This window comes from Aedes aegypti, chromosome 2 (assembly GCF_002204515.2).
Source record: "Aedes aegypti strain LVP_AGWG chromosome 2, AaegL5.0 Primary Assembly, whole genome shotgun sequence".
NCBI lineage: Eukaryota > Metazoa > Arthropoda > Insecta > Diptera > Culicidae > Aedes > Aedes aegypti.
In genome coordinates, this window is record NC_035108.1 from 57,154,994 (window position 1) to 57,168,571 (window position 13,578).

Consider the following 13,578-nt stretch of genomic DNA (forward strand, 5'->3'; position numbering starts at 1 on the left):
TTTGGCATGTCGATTTTCCTCCGTTTTCGTTGTCCAATTCGTTGTTCGCACGGTTTTGGCATTGATTCAATCAGCCGTGAGATGCACGGTCAGTTTTGGCGTAATTGGTTTTTCGACCGACATGCAAGAGCGATTGAATTTTACTGATGGAAGAAGGTAGGTAAAGTGATTTTTGTGTTCGGTTCGCATGAAATCCGTTGGATCAGATAAGATCGATGAACTCTGTGACGGTTGTTTGTGTATGCATGATGCAACGGAAATGTCTATTTTGTTCAATTGGATGAATTTGCGTCACTTATTCACTATTTAAATTCAGTTGCATTTTCCATAAAGGTATAAAAACTAGCGAAAATGCTTCAAATTAGCCATTGACTGGAGTGTGCAATTTGGTACACATAAGGATGTTTCAACTAATCTGTTACAATTAAGTAATTGCAATCAATTAATCACAAAGATATTATTTAGGACAGTGGTTTCCAAACTTTACAATGCACCGTTCCCGTTTCTAAAGTGTGAACGCATTCCGCGAATTATTTCTGAAAATAGCTTAAACATTAAGTAAATTTTGGTTACGCAGTATTTCTCTTGTTGCTATCCACAACTGTCCTACAGCAGGGAAAGCCATCCAACAATCTTACCTAATCATGGACTTGGGGTCACTCTTCATACATGTTCCATGTCGCACTTATTTCTATCTAAGTAGCAAACCACAATTTTCTTGTAAACACAGCCTCTCACATCTTTATCTCCGTAATTAGATTAGACATGCAACTTACATCTCCGGTGAACCTCTCCCAACACGAAATGAGAAGCTCAAGAGGCATACTATCAGAAGAAAGCTAATGCGACATAGGTACACTTGATGTTGTTTGCTTTATTATTATTCTCCACTTACATCAACGTGGAACGCAAAATATATAAAAAAAAACAACAACATCAAACCTACTATTATCCACTTGTTGGGAAAACGAGAGTTCATAATTTGAAATGACTTACGTTGCGTTTCTCATTCGCGGCGAGCATCTCGCCCAGTGACAAAAAAAGGTATGCATAAGGCTGCAGAGACGGCGTAACGACGGCTGGGCAGTAAGTAGCTAGTAGTAGGACAGAGTGGTTCAAAATGCACCCGTTAAATTACTATTAGTTTTCTATTAACTTAACTTAAATACATAACGCAATAATCGTGGCAAGAGAAGATTTTCAAATTTGTAATGTTCCAACATTGGATATTCTATGTAACTCATTAGTACTATACCAGGGAGGGAGCTTCAGAATCATTTTCAAAATTTTATTTTGAATCCTCTGCAGAGCTTTATTCCTGGTATTACAACAGCTTGTCCATATTGGTACAGCACACAAAATGGCTGGGAAAATTTGTTTGGATATCAAAAGCTTGTTCTTAAGACAAAGTTTTGATTTTCCGTTAATAAATGAAACGTCAATTTTTATCTAGCATGAGCCCTAGATACTTAACTCCATCTGACCAATTAATTAATTGGTTAATCCCTCTCAACATGACAACATGTCTACGTGAAGGTTTCAAATAAAGAGCTTTTGGATTATGTGAGAAAATTATTGGTTTGCAAGGGTGAAGAAAAAATATCCAAACTCTTTTTGCAATCTACTACAGATGACACGCAGGCTTCGTTCTTTGGCGGAGACTCCTATGTCATCCGCAAAGAACGATTTTTGATATTGTTGAGGTAACTCATGTTAGTCAGATGTGAAAATATTGTATAATATTGATCCCAAAATACTGCCTTGGAGTTATGATAATTAACTTCAAGTGTACGATTTGACAGATGACTTTGGATTATTCGAACAATGTTTGTTGGAAAATTAAAGCTTTTCTTAAATTTTACAATAAACCCAGACAACCAGAATTCGCATAAAAGTTCACGTAATAACTCGTTAATTCATACAGTTTACATCAAACTCGCAAAACACGGTCGATAAAATCGTCAGATTGATGAGTTTCCTCGCATAAAGCGCTTTTTATCTGAGTTCATTTGTACATTTTGTTTCGTACAAAACAAATCGAATTAATCCGTAGCAGCTGTCAAATCAACATTTGTTATCATAAGTTAAGTCGCATAAGATCACAGGTGAGTTCGGTAGAATTTTTTTACACTTGCATTGTATGCTATTATTCATTACTTAATATTTGCACCTATATCGCCTCCACTTTTATATATGGACATAGTACATATGCCTTTTCGCGACATCTTATAAATGAAATTTTGTACATGCAAAGCCTCCAGGAGATTTCTTTATACGTACATTTTGGTTGCATGGGAAGTCTTCATGCCAAACACTGTCGAATGATTTTTCTTTGATAATGAATCTTCGAACTATTACTAGAAGAGCAAGAACAGTAGAATACTCTTCAGGTTTATTGGAACTATAAGTACTGGTACTAAATGAACTTTTCAAAATGTTTGCTCATGGAAGAAAGCAAGCTGATTGGATGATAGCACATAACATAAGTGGAACTGGAGCTCAAAAAGTGGCACCCACTTTAATATTTGCATGCTGGTATAAGGACATCGGAATGTCAAACGTGTTATACCACCAATACATCAATCGACATTGCACATTGGGCCAGACCGCAAAATTAGGAGAGAAAAAAAATTTGATTATGAAGAGGATTTTTTAGAACAAAACTGTCTTCGGCAAAAATGTTACATATGATGAGGACTACATTTTTACATTCAGTGACATTAGGGTGGTCCAACAAAACACGGAAATATTTTTTCCAACTTTTATGCTTTTCAAGCTAGTGCTTGGAACTGTTCTATAAAATTGTTCTCTGTTAAATTTTGAACAACTTTGCCCAAGACGCCAACCTTGTAAGTCTACTATGGCCCTTGCTATGGCGCTTTCAATGTTGCAGGGTAGGGTTGTCCATGAAAAATTGATATTTTTCCCATAACTTTTTTACTTCAAATTCTATCAAAATTACGTCTTCTACAAAGTTTTAGAACTAGTTGAAACGCGCATTTTGGTGAAAGAGTTAAGTGATTCTATTCATTTGTTTATGAAATATGATTAAAACGACAATATCGACAACAACGGGGATCCAATTTTCACAGGATCTGAAAGGTATTACTTAGAGATTCAAATGGTATCTTGTATTACTGAAGAATATTGGAGGATTTACCGTATAATTTTGATGAACATATAATTCGATAAACGCATTGTACGCCGACCAAGTGTTCATCACTCGCCCACGTAAGAGCAAGCGACACGATCAATAGATCAAACACTTTTAACAATCCGCGACGCTTTTTCATTTCACTACTCGACCGACGCGCGATATGTTTGATCCTGCCTTCATCGCCCGCCCCCGAAGGGACAAGCGTCAAGATCGAAGGATCAAATAGATCACGACACTTTTGACCTTTTTTAAGGGCGAAATGTTTGATCCTGTCCCTATCGCTCGCCCCCGCAGGGACAATCGCCAAGGACGAAGGATCAAACAGAATTCAATTTTGATGAGAAAACGAACATATTTTACAGAAAGTTCATGATCTTAGCTGAAATATTGTTGAGTGCTGACAAAAACAAAGTCAAAACCATCGGAAATCTTCTCAATCGAATATATGTGTTTATATTTTTCTTTTATAAATACATATAAATTTATAAATTCGAAATAATCAGAGTACATATCTATGACATAACGACGTACTATGAAATGGCATTTACAAGCATTTACACATGTTGTTCAATGAAGCTGAACGTTTGTTCTCTGTAATGTAAACTGATCCAAGCTCAAGCACATGCTTATCAATTGCAAAGTAATTTTTTTTACAAAACCAAAAAGCATTGCAATTTTACAGTCTATTTTTTTTATTGAATTTGATCACCTTCAACCATACACAGCCTATTCATTGGAAATGTATAACGAATCAAAACGTTTTCATTGATGATTAAAAAAGAGGGATTATATTCCGAACACGCGGATTTTATATGGTGTGGTGGTTGAAATATTTCACTGATATATGTCATCCAATTCCCAGGAAGTGGAAGTCAATTGCAACTCAAATTTATTGTGTTTGAACCTATTTTATACCCTGGGAGTAGTAATGACTTTCTAGCTCGATGTCAGATAAACCAGCTTAAATTAATATGTATGCTAAATTATTTATATGAATATGATTTATTCGTGCTGTTCGGAATATGCGGCAGAATAATCACAGTGATTGACAATGGAAACAAAATATTATTCAATACTTTTAAGAAAAAAAAGGAGATATATTAATATTTTTGTCGCCAATTCAGGCTGATTTTTGCCTATTAGTTGCATTTCAATTCAGCCTAAGCCGCAAGTGTTCGGAATATGAATCTTAACATTATATAAATAAGTATAATATGCTAAAAAATATTCAGTTTAAAAGTTTTCAACCAAATTATGTTGAGAACTTTACAGTAATGTTCAACACGCAGAGAATTGACAGCTATTCAAAATAATAAATATTTTTGTTGTTTTCAATAAGTGTTTTCGATTTGTTGTAATAAAAAAAAATTGTTGAAACAACAATGATTTTTTTCAGTAGAAGCATTAACTTAAGAATGCTAATGTCGCTGCTGTTCGTGTTACCAACATCTAGTTTGCCACGAACTGACAGCGTGAGTACCGGGCCTTAAAGTGTCAGATTAATTTTAAGGACCAAAACAACATCATGGTATAAAACAAACAATGAAATACCATAATTTAAGGTAATAAAAATTGAAATCAGTTTTGTGACAACTAAACCATTAGCGTTCTACTACTAATATTTCTATTATTTTATCAGAACAATCCAGCTTTTTACGCTAGCTATAAAACAACGGGGGGTGATTTGACTTTGACATTTCTTGGCTACCGATTTTATAGTTTAGTCTTAGTAGGCGATAATTGAAGATTGTTGATTGAAATGTCGATAGTTTTCACTGGATTTGTTTTGCTGCTGCGGTTTTTCTGTGCATATTGCAATGCCTACTCCATTTCACACAAAACTTTAATGAATAAAAATGGTCATAACTCATAAACGAATGAAGATAATCACTTAATTATTTCACCAAAATACGCGTTTCAACTAGTTCTAAATCTTTGTAGAGGACGTAATTTTGATAGAATTCAAAATAAAAAAAGATATGGGCAAAATATCAATTTTTCATGGACTACCCTACCCTGCATCATTGAAAACTCCATAGGAAGCTTTCAGTAGGGAGGCTACAGTAGACTTACAAAATTAGCGTCTTGGGCAAAGTTGTTCAAAATTAAACAAAGATCAACTTTATAGAAGCGTTAAATTGCAAACCATAAAAGTTGCAAAAATATTTACGTATTTTGTTGGACCACCCTAATGTCACTTAATGTCAAAATGTAGTCCTCATCATATGTAACATTTTTGCCTAAGTGTTCTAAAAATCATCTTCATAATCAAAATATTTTTTTTCCATCTAATTTTGCGATCAGGCCCAATTGTATTGAAATGAACCAAAGATAACATGTATCCAGAGTGGCAACGAAGGGAATGAAAATAACTATTTATGGTACAACTTTAGAGTGAGATTTACACCGCTCGTATTCGAGATAATTTAGTCAATGTATTAGATATCTATGATGTTATGCTAGAATTATATTCTTTAGGTGAATGAATGGAAGGATTTTCGAAAGCAAAAGCTTTTTCACGTTACGAAACAGGAAGTTTTTTGATAGTAAATAATATTTTCGAAACGATCACATTCTGTGATTATGAAACATGAATTATTTTACGGCAGAAAAAAATACATTTTATGAAAAAATAAATATGTTTTATTGGACATTGCTTTCCAACGTTGTCGACCGTTCCCCGATCTTAATGTCTGTAATCTTCACAGCAACTGGTCTATTTTATATCCTGTAAATAAAGGACAAAATAATATGTTAATCAGTCCACAGTTCGGGAAGTCTCCCTTCTGCGCCAACTGCAGCCAGTACTTATAGCTCAGAAATACCGTAGGTACGAACAGATAAAAGGTACCAAGTCAAAAGGTAGAATAATTAATATTACTTGAGATAGGTAGACATGACAGTCCTTTCCCCTTTAGAAAAGTTCTAATAACCCTTTAATTTGGTGTCAGAGAAAAAAACATCGCGATAGGTAAACAAAACCATAGAAATATTAACACCAAATAGACCCTTGGATATCGAGATGTAAAGAATCGACTGGTTGTTGTTAGTGAATTAAAGGAATTGAACTACAGACAAGTGATTCAGATAAAAATCGTATGGAGTTTTTTTACTTACTATGTATCATATTTAGAATAATCTCATGGCAAATGCCACATATGCCAGCTTCAACACTATCAAGTACCATAATCTCAGTTCAACAAAAAAAAAAAAATTGGATCTGAATGCACAGAGACGTGAAGAATAAAGGCGTTTTCAGAATGTTTGTGCCTGCAAACTAAGCTCATTTTTACCATAATCTCAACAGCTGAATAGTTCAATGAAATAAAATAGCATAATACCGTAAAAGTGCTACAAGTTCTGGTGATTTTTTTTTATTTAAAAAAAAGACACCGACACGTTAATGCTTCCAGTGGACTATTTGCCCTTTGAAGGAAGCACCACACTAGACAACGAACTAGCATGCAACGCCCAGTGGCACAGTCGAAAAACCCTCCCAGTAGCGTAGCTAGGGGGGTGCGGTCCGCACCGGGCCCCGAGATCATAGGGGCCCCAAAATTGCAGTGCGGATTTCTCAGAGCATTGAAAGTTCGACCTAGCTTGACAATTTGTATGTTCTCAAACTAAAAATTAGTATAATAAGCATAGGTTTTGAAGGAGATTTGGATCAGCTTTGTACAGGGGCCCCTTCATTATCCCTTATTTTAAATACTTAATGGCTAGATTTAGAACCAGCAGAGGGGCCCAGAGGGATCGTCGCTTCGGGCCCCCTATTCTAGGAGCCTCCACAAAAATTTGTTGTTGTTAAATCGATTGGGCTCATGAAAGAACTGAGCCTTCGAAAAGGGCCGCGTTTAGCTAATCCTCATGTGGATACTTAAGTTGGCTCAGATACCTTTTTTTAAATTTCGAGTCTAATTACAATTTTGGATTTATAAATATTTACTTCATGAATTTTGATTTTTAATTAAATGCACCTTCGTTTGTTGGCCTCCAAAAATCTGGAGCATTGGTGAGCTTTGAGCTTGAGGCAATCAAAATTCTTTTTTTTTTTGATCATTCAAAAATACTTACCAAAAATAATCTGAGTTTATTCTCGGGTGGCTTTAAATAATTATTCAAAATATTTTTTCTAAAAAATCTCCTGGTTATTTATATGAAATTTTTCAATGATTTTTACCATTTTTTTTGTAAAACTTATTTTGAGAAGCCTCAAGGTTTCGTTGAAAAAAAAGTAATATTTCTTCCAAGAATTTGTTTAGAAATTCTTTCAGAATTTTTTACAGAAATTTTAACTGGGTTTCTTCAGAATAAACATTAGCAACAAATTCAGGGATCTTTTTCCAGTGCTATCATGTAAAGAACATTCTGAGCAATGCAGCCTGGAATTTTTCAATTAATATCTGAAAGAATTGCTTCGGGCGTAAAACCACTATAAAATAGATAGGGTTGATGTACCAATAGCTAAGGACAAATATTCATATAAAATCGAAAAATAACGCTAGCATAATTATTTTTACATCATCTGAAAGCTTTTTACCTTGGTTTTGTGGGAAAAATATGCAAACTACGAAAACTCATGAGCAATTCTCGCTGAAACCAGGCCGTCATCGGCACCCATCGTTAGAATTCCAATTTTATGTCACTGATCGCTAGCTTTCGATAAAACTTAAGGGTGGTCCTTTTTGTTTTCTCAAATTGGTGGACCCCTCGTACGCCAACTAGCTAAACAGTTTGCAAAAAAGCCCATTTTTTGATAAATCTTGGGTATTTCTTCACGTGATATGTCTCATATTTCCCTTGGAACACATACCAAACTTAATGGCATCGTATAGAGAAAGGATATAGCTTTCATTTGAAGTTAAAAAAAATCCGGCGGCCATTTTGAATTTGGCCGCCATCTTGAATTTTGTTAGAAAAATTGTTTTTTCATCATTAGCGCACCGCTCGTTTTGAATTCTGAGATCACCATCAGAAAGCTGAGGAAAAATTGCGTAAGATAGGCTACAGAAACTAGGTGTGCAATGGTATTAACCCTATGAAATGAACGATTTTCTAAAACATGTTCCACGATTTTGACGTATATGGCGAGTGCAATCAATGCAAACATCATTTTTTGTACAACAAAGATACAAGTTTTCAATAGTTGGTGTATTTTTCGAGTCAGATGAAGAATAGGAGTATTATTTTGAGTGAAAAAATCTGGCGGCCATCTTGGATTTTGACGCCATCTTGGTTTTAAGTAGTAGAATGAGTTTTCACCTTGATAACACTCAACATGTTGAATTTTAATGCCACCGTTGCACTTACTATTCTTCTTGTTCTTTTTTTTTCCCTGACGTTACGTCCCTACTGGAATAGAGCCAGCCCCTAAGCTTCAAAAATAAATTAACAAGTAGAATTTTTTAACGCTTATTTGCCACCTGAATGATTGTTCTGCATATCTGCGAGTTGAAAAATAGCATTAATTCTTTCATTTATTTGGTCTAAAACCATTGATAGAAATGAACAATCTGTTGAACAGCTAAAATAAGATAAGAAATAAAGAATCTGTTTGTTTTTTTAACGGAGATCTTTAATTAATTAAACATGAAGAGCGCTGAGATGGTAAAAAATCATTCTACTGCTAAAAACTAAGATGGCGTCGAAATCCAAGATGGCCACCAGATTTTCCAAACTCAAAATGATTCACCTGCGTTTTGGCATCACGTCCACATTAGAACAAAGCCTGCTTCTCACCTTTCAATTTCGCTATTTTTCACATGCATGTTGGGTGTTAGTGAAAACAATACTTTATGATTCAGAAAATCAAGGATTTTTTTGCTTAAAAATTTAAGATTTCCATTCTAAATTAATGCACTTTCGGAAATGTTTTACGTTAAAACTACAGATATTACCACAAAACTTACTAATGTCGCAACAATTTATAAACTTCATTCGATGACAAAAAAAGCATATGGTAAAAAAAAATATTTGTTTATTTCAATCAATGTTTTTGGACGGTTTTTATTCATTAAATTTATTTATTCATAATAACTGAATTCAAAGATATGTCGAGAATTATTCTGTTATTAAAAATCGTATCATAAAAGAAAATTCCTATTTAATAACCTGTATTTATAACTAACAAAGCTGGGTATCAGGCTCGGTTCCACTAGGGACGTAACGTCAGGAAAATGAAGAATAATAAGAAGAAGAGTATACGTTACCTTGTTTTTATTGGTAACCTCTAAATTAGACATGCTGAGTGCTATCAAGGTGAAAAATTCATTCTACTAGTCAAAATCAAGATGGCTTCAAAATCCAAGATGGCCGCCAGATTTTATCACTCTAAATAATACTCCTATTCTTCATCTGACTCGAAAAATACACCAACTATTGAAAACTTGTATCTTTGTTGTACAAAAAATGATGTTTGCATTGATTGCACTCGCCATATACGTCAAAATCGTGGAACATGTTTTAGAAAATCGTTCATTTCATAGGGTAAATACCATTGCACACCTAGTTTCTGTAGCCTATCTTACGCAATTTTTCCTCAGCTTTCTGATGGTGATCTCAGAATTCAAAACGAGCGGTGCGCTAATGGTGAAAAAACGATTTTTTAACAAAATTCAAGATGGCGGCCAAATTCAAAATGGCCGCCGGATTTTTTTTAACTTCAAATGAAAGCTATATCCTTTCTCTATACGATGCCATTATGTTTGGTATGTGTTCCAAGGGAAATATGAGACATATCACGTGAAGAAATACCCAAGATTTATCAAAAAATGGGCTTTTTTGCAAACTGTTTAGCAAGCTGGCGTACGAGGGGTCCACCAATTTGAGAAAACAAAAAGGACCACCCTTAAGTTTTAACGAAAGCTAGCGATCAGTGACATAAAATTGGAATTCTAACGATGGGTGCCGATGGCGGCCTGGTTTCAGCGAGAATTGCTCTCATATGTTTGTATTTATTATCGCTTGTGCTACTATAGGAATACAAGTACCTATAGTAGCACTATTTCTAATTTCTGTTCCTATAGTAGCACAAGCATCACGGCGTTGGCAAAATACTAATCAAAACCGTATTTTTATAAAACTTTTATATTTTTCCTACAATATGTGGATAAAAAGCTTTCGTTTGATGTAAAAAAAGTTCTTAATTCATAAATTATTTCGTATAATAAAAAATAGTTTCTCTCAGTAGTGCTACTATAGGAACAATAGGTTTACTATAGGCTCAAGGGAGCTCAAATTTTAAGCAAAACTATTTTTTTCGATCATTTTTTGAACAAAAACAAGCTGTGTATCAATGGTACTTAGATAGATTGCTCCTGACCTTCATGTCAAAAATTATTTTGAAAAGATTTATAGCAGAACGGCCGTAAAAAGCCACTAGTGCGACTAAAGGGGACTGTCCACTAAGGGAACACCGACCCTAGTAATAATCGTTTTGGCTTTCCGATATGGGAAGATTGCAAATAGGAATCGTTCACGGAATTTATCAAGGTTTCAACCAAGAATTTCATTGAGGGGATTTCTCAGCATTTTCCCTTAAAACAAACAACTGAAGGGTTTTCTTAGCGTACCCTTGGTCAAGCCCGAGATTTTCTCGAGTACTTCTTTAACAATGCAATGACTCCAAGGAATCTTCCACGAATTATACCTTTTTAAAAATACCCATAAAGATTTAACTGAGGTCTTTTTTTTTGGTATTCATAATAGAAGTTTGCGAGAATTCCTCAGATGATAGGAAATCTTTTTGGATTTGTCCATCATTGTTCCCTGGGAGCCCTTCTTCATTACTATAGGGTGTCTGTAAATTACAAAATAAAATATGTGAAAGATAATCTCTAATTTAAAAAATCTATGTCGATGTATGTATTTTAACCCTCTAATACCCAACCGTGCCTTTTGATGGGGTACACTTTGGAATTTTGTGTAGTTTTTCGTAGCTCGGAAATCAAAATCATTTTACTTTTGGCTTAAACCTTGACTCATAACACGCATATGAAGAAAGTTTTTTATGACTTTTGAAACTTGTTTGTACATTTGAAAATTGTTTGAAAAATGGTATTCTTATATAACCTACAAATGCCTGGGGTTTATTCAACGTGAAATATAAAAAAATATTATCTTTAATATTTTTATTACTATTGACCTATAACAGAAGAAGAGCTTGGTGGTATTAAAATAATTTCCAACCTGTTTTTCCGTTAATTACACGGAAAATTAAAAAATCAGAAATATATTTAAAATTTATTATTTTTAAAAGTATTGTAAAAATTTGAATTTTATAATTGCCAAAAATCAGTAACTAGAAGAGACTTCAAGAAAAAATGAAAAAGGATAGGGATGTTCAGAAATAAAAATTATAAAAATCAAAAACCAAAATTCATAGATTTGCGAAAAAAAATAAAACATTGCCCAAATCGATTTTAGATAACTAAAAATGATATTTAGATCGAAAATAAAAATTTGGGTTTCAGAGGGTGATACATCTATGAAATAGCGAAAAATACAATGATGGGTTATTTCAAAATTATTGTTTTTTACTGAGATAATCAAATTGAAATTTATTGAAGACATTTTTTTGAGGGGTGCTAGCCATATCAGATATAATTTCTATAATATGAGTTCAAATATTCTTTTTATGATTGAAATTTTCTACAGAATATTGGCTGTAGGATAGACTGGAAACAGAAAATTATTCAGTTAAAATCCATTGAGATTGAAGGGCTTTTCTCTTCCATCATAAAGCCCGAAAAACGGCGTTCGTTAAAACAGCCCAACACGATTAGATAGGATTTTACAAATATTTGACATCAGAAATGGGTCAAATTTATTGCTTGAGAATATAATATTAAACCATGTAGGAATGCTCAATGTATCTATTTCGGTTGCATAGAGGCATGTCTTCAAATTAAGTACGGATAATATGCGGATACCCTGTACGAGAAGTTCTTCAGGCGATGAAAGCAGAAATTTCCCCAGGAACTCCTGTCAGCTTTTTTTTATCAAGAATTCTTTCAAATATTCCTGCAAAATGTCTTCCAAGGAGATTTTTTTATCCAAGAATTTAGAGAATTTCGATAGAGTTCTAGTAGTTTTACTTCAGAAGAATCTGTTCATGTTTTTTTCTTCAAGGTATATTCTATTTTTTTTTTCTTAGGGTACCTCTATGAATTTTGCTGGGAGTGCCTCATAATTAAAAGCATAAAAAATCAAGGATATTATCTTGATTGCCTCCTAGATCTGCACAAAAAAACACAACAATGAATTTGTCCAGTAATTGCACCAGATATTTACCGATGAACTGTTCCAAATGTTTTTCAAAGAAATCAAATATAAATAACCGTAAGCATACTACTAAATACCGTACAACATTCAGTAATGTATCCAAGAGTATCTTTAAAGATCTTTTTAAATAAAAATAGATAGAAGCTTTATATACACTTATATTATTTCGTCGACCTCAGCAAAACGAATAGCCGAGAATCCAACAACTGAGAATTCGGTACTTTTTAATACCGAATATCGGTTATTAGTTTACCGAGATTTCCGCAATCTAAGTTTTTTATCGAGATTTCGGCAATCGCTTTCGACATTTGGTATACGTTTGTCAAGATCTCGGTAAAAAAAAAATCCGACATATCAGCTGTTGGAAGTGTGTATATATATATTTTTTAGGTTAGCGTTAGCGTTAGCGTAGTTACGGTATACTTCGTAGATTGGATACTAACAATATTCATGTTCGTTTTTAATTATCTCATCCAGACTGCTTTCAGAAACAAGGTTGGGGAGTAAACCTTGATTCAATCTTAAACAAGACAACTAAAAGCATGAATATCGCTATTCCCGGCCACGCCCATCTTTACCGTAACTTGGAATTGGGGGAGGAAATGTTGATGTAGCACTTACTTAGCGAGAGGCCACCGACTCAGCGACACCCTCATAAGTGCTACGGAGGTGGAGGTTGGGAGGGGTAAAAGGTCATAGGATTCGCCTGAAAAGCTAGCGATCGACACAAGGCATTGTTGTTTAAGATTTTGAAATTTAATCTTCTGAATGCCGGCAATCAAAAGATGGAATATTTTTTATTTATTTTTATGTTTAAAAGTGTTTTGCGAAACTTTCAACTACAACCCAATCACCGATAAAATGATTTATGCAAGATCATCCGCTCATTATCAAACAAAGAGCGAAACCGATCCCTCCAGGGTCATCGGATCAAAAAAAAAATGTATAAAAAACGAGGAATAAAAAAAAAATGTTTTAAACACGACCGAGGTAAAGGTTTTGTATTGTTCTTATTTTCAAAGCAAAAACTATCTTTTTTTCGTCATTGCATAAATAAAAAAAAAATCGTTCTAACTACGAGCAAAGAGATATCCTAAACAAAATTGAAAAACAAAAATTAATCTTTTTCGTGCTAATGC

The 13,578-nt window shown here is 34.0% G+C and overlaps 1 protein-coding gene across 2 annotated transcripts in view; it reads right to left on the reverse strand.

Moving 5' to 3' along the window:
- The window catches only part of LOC5570087 (myb-like protein Q), a 476,649-nt gene that overhangs the window by 103,625 nt on the left and 359,446 nt on the right, over positions 1-13,578 (reverse strand). The window lies entirely within an intron of this gene.